Here is a 7,286-nt window from a genome sequence, read left to right as displayed (position 1 = left end):
ACTAACACTTCCCTCACTGTGTTACTTTCACCGGTTCAGATGCTCAACAGAGCATTTTTAAACAAAATAATAAATAAACAAAGGAACAAAGCGCATGATGAAAAATCTGCCTGGCCTGCAGGAAACTTTGACATTTTTATGCAATGTCTCACAATGTGGAACTGTGGGCATTGAGAAAGGAACACTGATGGCACAGTGGTTAAGTGCTCATCTGTGAACTGAAAGATCGGTGGTTCAAACCCCCCAGCCACTCTGAGGCAGAAAGAGGTAGCAGTCTGCTTATGTAGAGATTTACAGCCTTGGATGCCCTATGAGGCTCTTCTACTTTGTCATATAGGGTCACCATGAATCAGAATTGACTCAACAGCAATGGTTATTTTTGGACGTTGAAAGAATCACAGAGATGAGTAACTACTTTGATCATTAACAGTTGTCCTGGGAGGTCATAAACAATAATGTTTCTGTCCTAATTTAATATTTAATGTTCTGGTACCTACCACTTTTGTGCACGTCTCTGTCTTTTTCTATGTCTATCGGTTGGTTTTGAATTACCAGGACTTGTGACTTGGCTTTGGAAGATGTCTCTCAGGTGCTGTAGACTGCTTTGCCTGTACTTGTGGAGAATTAGAAGTGAGTGAAGATTTAAATTTAGTTCTCCTACAGCTTCTCTTGGGTGGTCCATAATCAATGAAGAAAACCCTAGCTCCCTTGCTTCAAGTCAGGACAACTGTGATGCAAACTTACTCCGGATATACCCTGAAGGATTTTGCTGAAGTTACCATCTATCAGACTTTGCTTCAGAGCTAATCTTTGCTTGGCTTTCTCCAGGGGTGTATAGCAGCTATGGCTGGTATGGCACATGCCCTAGGTGCCACTTGAGGGGAGGTGCCAATGAACAACTTCTATTAGCCGTTACACTTTCCATCACCAGCTGTGAGAGATCATTCAGCAATTTCAAACTAATTGCCATGGGTGCTATTTTCCGTGGGTATACCACTGGCTTTCTCCTTTTTCCTAGTCAGCTTCCCACAGTCTCTTGTTGGTTTGCTCTAAGATCTCTTTCTTAATAATTCACTTGCCATGCTCCTTGTCTAAAGATCTTTCTTCTGGGCACCCTGACCTAAGATGGCAAATACGAATGTTTAGATGTTATTTTTATACTTTGTGCACATGTTTCCCATTTCCCTCTTTTAAACACATTGACTCTCTCTATGTTCTCTTCCAGGTCTTTTTTCTCCTTTCTCTTCTTATAAAAACCTCTTTCAGTGTCTCTAAGTCTCTTTATTTTCTATTAATCTTGCCTTCTCTCTCAGACCTACCTCACAACCCTGGGCCTCTTGCATTTTCTCTCAATTTCTATAGGGGGCTGGGGAAATCTAACTTGGTAAGATTACATAAGGTTTAACCCCACTTAATCCACAAAGAGATCTTTGAGCCCATGATCTCAGTCATGGACAAATAAAAAACAAACAACCAACAACAACAACAACAAAATGACTATACATAGCTACCGTTTATTGAATGTTTGCCATATTCTAAGGACTCCACTAAATATTTTCTCATATTATTTCATTTTAATATCATGTGAAATGTTATTACTGTCAAAATTTTATAAAGACCTTAAGGCACGCTGAGATTAAATGACTTTCCTGCATTTATTCAAGTGGTAGGTAATGGAGCTATAATTTGAGCTCATTATTTCTCTGACTCCAGTTCATCATCTCAATCACTATGTAGCATTACCTCACAGAGGTAACAGCAAGCATGTTTCTGAAAGTACAGCCCTAGGAACAAAAACCCAATCCAAACACAGTGCCATCAAATCGATTTGCCCAAGGAACAGCAGCAGCTAAATCACCTGGGACCTTATTGGAATTTCTAAATCTCATGAATCAGAATCCAAAATTTAACAAAATCTTTAGGTAATCATATTCACATTAGGTTCAGAAGTACTTGGGGTCATTAACCTAGATGGAAATCAAAAAGGAAAAGTTAATACAGTCCATAAAAAGTGATTGAAATTTTACTGTAAACAAGCTTTGTATTAGCTGGAAGTGGTAAAAATTGATCTGTGTCTTTAAGGGGTATATAGCTTAGTTGGGATCCAAATTTCTCAACTGATGCGACAGATTACGATTCTCAGCTGAATTATTGGTGTTCTAACCACTATGAACTATGAAGTCTGCCACACAACGAATGGAGAAGTCTACCGTCAAGTCTATCAAACTAGAAACGTTTAAACCTTCTGCAAGTACTTAGACTATACATATTTTTAAAGAGCTAACATATAGAGTGTTTGACCTTTGATATTAAACCAAAATTACTCATGTTTGAAGGGTGTGAGTATTTATTGCCAGTTGATAAAATGTACTTGGAAAACAAAATATGCACGATAGATTATTAAGCAGTGGGGAGGGTTGTTTTCACCTTGATATACCACTTTAAAATGGGAACTCAATATTGAAAATAATGAGAACTCAATAGACTTTTTTTTTTTTCCTTGAGAAGTGATGGAGCCATAGCTATTTCTATACTTACTTTTAATAATTCCCTTGTGGTTTAAGTAGAATTCCTGACAGTTCTAAAACTATTTTTACCCAAGTAGGTCAAGGATTCATGCAAATATTATCTTGTTAAGTGTGAATATTTATCTTGGACACAGCAAGACTATACCTTTTCATTTTATAGTCTGATTGCCAGATGTCTATAAAAATACCAGATTACTAGCAGAGTGGTGAAAAAGTTCTCTACTCTCCACTTCTCATTCTCAGACTCAGGGTGAGAATTTTTTATGATTACCATGAAAAAAACTCAAGAATAACTGAATACTGGCTTTGTCCACAGCCTAAGGAGTCCTTCAGAAGACTCCACACTCAAATAGTGGAACAGACCAAAACTGAACCCACAACAATTGAGTTGATTCTGACTAATAGTGGCCCTATAGGACAGAGTAGAACTGCCCTACAGGGTTTCCAAGGCCAGAAATCTTTACAAAAGCAGACTGTCTTATCTTTCTCCCATGGAGTGGCTGGTATTTGAACAACCAGCCTTTCAGTTAGCAGTTTCAGAATTTAGTAATTTCTCTACTAACTATTTGAGCAAGAATTTCAATTAGGTAAATGGCTGGCATTGTTGGATAATTCAAGTCATATTTTAAGTTGCAATCATAAGCCACAAATTTGAACATGCAATACTAGTCTGTTTAGCTAACACCCCTCCTTTCTAATTCTGTAATACATAGTGTAGCTGTGAATACCCAAACCAAATCCATTAGTAAAAATATCACTTTGTCATTTTTTCCCATTAAGCTTTGATTTTGCTTTTGATTAAAAATTCTTTGTACCATATACAGACTATGTATAAAATAAAGCAATAAATTTATAATCCCTTAGGTTCCCCTTGGGTAAAATGGCATCAATGTTCCACTATTTGAAAAATTAAAGTGTTCATCTAGCTATGCAAGCTGTTTGGTCATTCCTCAAACTTTTAGAGAACCTATGCCATATTTTCTACTTTATATTCACTATAAACTTAGTATAATGCAGATTCAAAATGGAGTCTCAGCAGTAATCACCACGCTATTTCCCTCTAGCATCTTAGTGCTTGAAAAACTAAGTATAGCAGTTTGAATTAGGGATTCTGGTGCTCTGAACAACTCACCGAATCAGAGTGCACCAAACTCAGAGGAGTAGAATTAGAGAGGAGAAAGGTACAGGGGGGGAAAATAAGAAGAGCTATCCTTCAGAGTGCTGACAGGCAGCCAAGAAAGGCCAGAGGAGACTTCCCTGGGTTAAGGCAGAAGACACACCACATCAGCATACAAGTAACCACACCAACATACCAGTGATCATCCCAAGGATTTACCTTCGGCACCAGATTTTATCGGTAACTTGGGTGGGCTAGGTGAAAATGGGCATGTCCAGCACCACTGAAACCCAAGCAGAGAGTCCATTGGTGTTGCAGGAGGATGGACCCAGGGAGGTGCCCCTGCAGTGGGTCACCAAATAGGCTTGGGTCAGCTGAGTGGCACTGAGAGGCCTGTGCTTGACTTTATCAGTAATAATGGGACCACAGATTACTAGCAGGCACTATCCCAACCCCAGTGCCACTGTAACTGAGCAGGTGGGTGGACCCACAAAGGAAATCCCGAGGCAGATCGTGGTCTGGGCCAGCTGGGCCGGCACCATGGGTGGGCAGGGCCAGAGAGAGAAATCTGTGGCAGATCGCGGAGCTGGGAAGTTGTCTTGGGTTGGCTTTTTGGCACTGAGGAGCCTCAGGAGCAGGGTTTTTACCTGTGTCTGAGCCTGGCAAAAAGTGGTGACCCCCTAACAACTGGAGTCTTTGCTGTAATTGAGCTGTGGGCCTGTAAATAACAGTACAATGTTATCGGTAGCAGCCCACTCAAAGCCTTAGAAACTGCCCCTAGCAACAGCGAGCTTTCCTTCTTCCACTCCCACCTTCTCCATCAATAACTTCACTCATATTCAGCCAACATAAAACCTCCCAGTTTGAACTCTAAACCCTCTTTACGACAAACAGGAACTCATATCCACATTCCACACAGTGATTCCACCATCACAAAGAAAACTGCAGAGAGACCCAGCATACCTGAATTAATAACTTAAAAAAAAAAAATAAAATAAAATACACAAGCTTCACTCTTTCAAAATATTAAACCATTAAACAAAGACAAAGTAAATCAATACATAACCAACAGTTAAAGACAGCCTCAAAATATCTGGGAAACAACAGGCAACCTCAAATCAAACAGAAAAATAGGACAAGGCATTAGAAGCAAAATACAAACAAAGGTCTCATTAAACATGGAGGAAGAGGAGGCAATAGAATTATCTGAGAAGGAATTTAGAAGATATGTTTATAGTGCTTTACAAGAGCCCAAGGAAACCCCAGACAGAAACAAGGAGAACACAGACAGTTCCCTCTAAGAACTCAGGAAAATCATTCAAGAACAAAATAATAAGATTAATGTACAATCAGAACTCATACAAAAACAGCAGTTAGAAATCCAGAGGATGAATACCAAAATTACAGAATTACACAACACAGTGGAAGCATAAAGGGTAGGTTAGAACTGGCTGAAGAACACATATACCAACTAGAAGACAAATCCCTGGACACCAGTCTGTATGAAGAAAAATCAGAAGAAAGATTTAAGAGAAATGAAGAGAACCTAAGAATTATATGGGATGACATGAAAATAAACCACATAAGACTCATGCTCTGGTAGCATAGTGCCTAAGGCACTTGACTGCTAACCAGAAGGCTGGCAGTTCAAACCCACCAGCCACTCCTCGGAAGGAAGGTTGGGCAATCCTACTTCCATAGTGATACTGCCTCGGAAACCCAAGGAGGGGTCGCTATGAGTCGGGGGCGACTTGATGGCAAATAACAACAACAATAACAACAAGACTCGTTGGAATTCCAAAACAAGAAGAGGTGAAAAAGACCACCAAGAAAATTGTGGAAGACCTGCTAACAGAAAACTTCCCCCATATCACAAAAGAAGAAAAGATATTTGTCCAAGAAACTCATAGAAACCCACACAAGACAGATCCCAAGAGAAAAACACCAAGGCATATTATAATCAAACTCTCCAAAACAAAAGACAAAGAAAAAAATTTTAGAACTGCCCAGGACAAAAGATTTATTACTTATAATAATCAAACAGTTAAGCTGAGCTTCACTTACTCAACAGAAACCATGCAGGCAAGAAGGCAATGGGTTGGCATATATAAAACACTGAAGGAAAAGAACTTCCAACCAAGAATCCTATACCCAGCCAAATTATCCATCAAATATGAAGGTGAAATCAAGGCATTCTCAGACAAACAGAAATTAAGGGATTTTGTAAAAACCAGGCCAACCCTACAAGAAATGCTTATGGAAGTTCTTCCAATAGAGAACCCACAGCAGAGATCAACAAACAAGGATATGTGGCATCAACACTAAAACCAAATCAGAAATAGAAACTGAAAATAAGACCATAAAACATTGTACCTTAAAAACCAAGGAATTCAATCAGGACACAAAAACAGGAACTAACCTATCAGAGGGCATAAAACTTCTAGGTACAGACCTTCACATGGAGAGGGAAACAGGACAACGTCTTCACAGTATGCACTGTTCTAAAAATGTGGAGACAAGAATATACTCCAAGGTAACCACAGAGAAAAGTCACAATCCCCTAAGCAAATCCAGAAGGAAGGAAAATATATGAGTTTAATAAGCACAAAACCAACTATAAAGAAGAAAAGGTAGAAAGCATTAGCCAACAAACTGAACTCAGCACAGAAAAGTATATGGACCAAGGAAACACCAACAACATGACAAAGAACACAATAGAACGACAGCAATCAATTCATACCTGTCACTAATTACACTCATTGTGAATGGATTAAAAGCACTTATCAAGAGAAAGAGAGTGGCAGACTGGATAAGAAAAGAAGACTGATAGATATGCTATCTACAATAAACCCACCCTAGACACAAAGATAAAAACAAATTAAGATTTGAGGGATGGAAAAAAATATACCAAGTCAATGAAAAACAAAAAAGAGCAGGAGTGACAGTATTAATTTCTGACAAAATAGACATTAAGGTGAAAAACATCATAAGATATAAAGAAGGACATTATATGATGCTGATAGGGTCAATTGACAAAGAAGACATTACAATAATAAATATTTATGGACCCAATGAAAGTGCTCCAAAATACATGAAGCAAATATTAACTGAATAAAAAGGGATGATACACAACTCTACAATAGTAGTAGGAGACTTTAACACACCACTTTCAAAGAGGGACAGGTCAACTAGAAAAAAAAAACTCAGCAAAGTACAGAAGAACCCAACAATACAATCAATCAACTCAACCTCATAGACACATACAGAGCATTAAACCCAACAAAAGCACAATTCATATTCTTCTTCAGTGCACATGGATCCTTTTTCAGAATACCATATGTTAGGACATAAAACAAGCCTCAATAAATTCAAAAGCATTGAAATATTACAAAGCATCTTCTTGGACCACCATGCTATAAAATTAGAAGTTAATAATAGGAAGAGCAAGGAAAAAGCATCAAACATATGGAAGCTGAACAACTCACTGCTCAAAAACTACTGGGTATTAGAACAGATAAAAACTGAAATCCAAATATTCCTAGAAACAAATGAGAATGAAGATGCATCATACCAAAACCTACGGGACACAGCAAAAGCAGTACTCAGAAGACAGTTTATAGCAATAAATGCATATATCAAAA

The sequence above is a fragment of the Orycteropus afer genome, unplaced genomic scaffold (assembly GCF_000298275.1).
Source record: "Orycteropus afer afer isolate SDZICR_OR568_19922 unplaced genomic scaffold, OryAfe1.0 scaffold00014, whole genome shotgun sequence".
Taxonomy (NCBI): Eukaryota; Metazoa; Chordata; class Mammalia; order Tubulidentata; family Orycteropodidae; genus Orycteropus; species Orycteropus afer.
Note: the sequence above shows the minus strand (reverse complement) of the source record.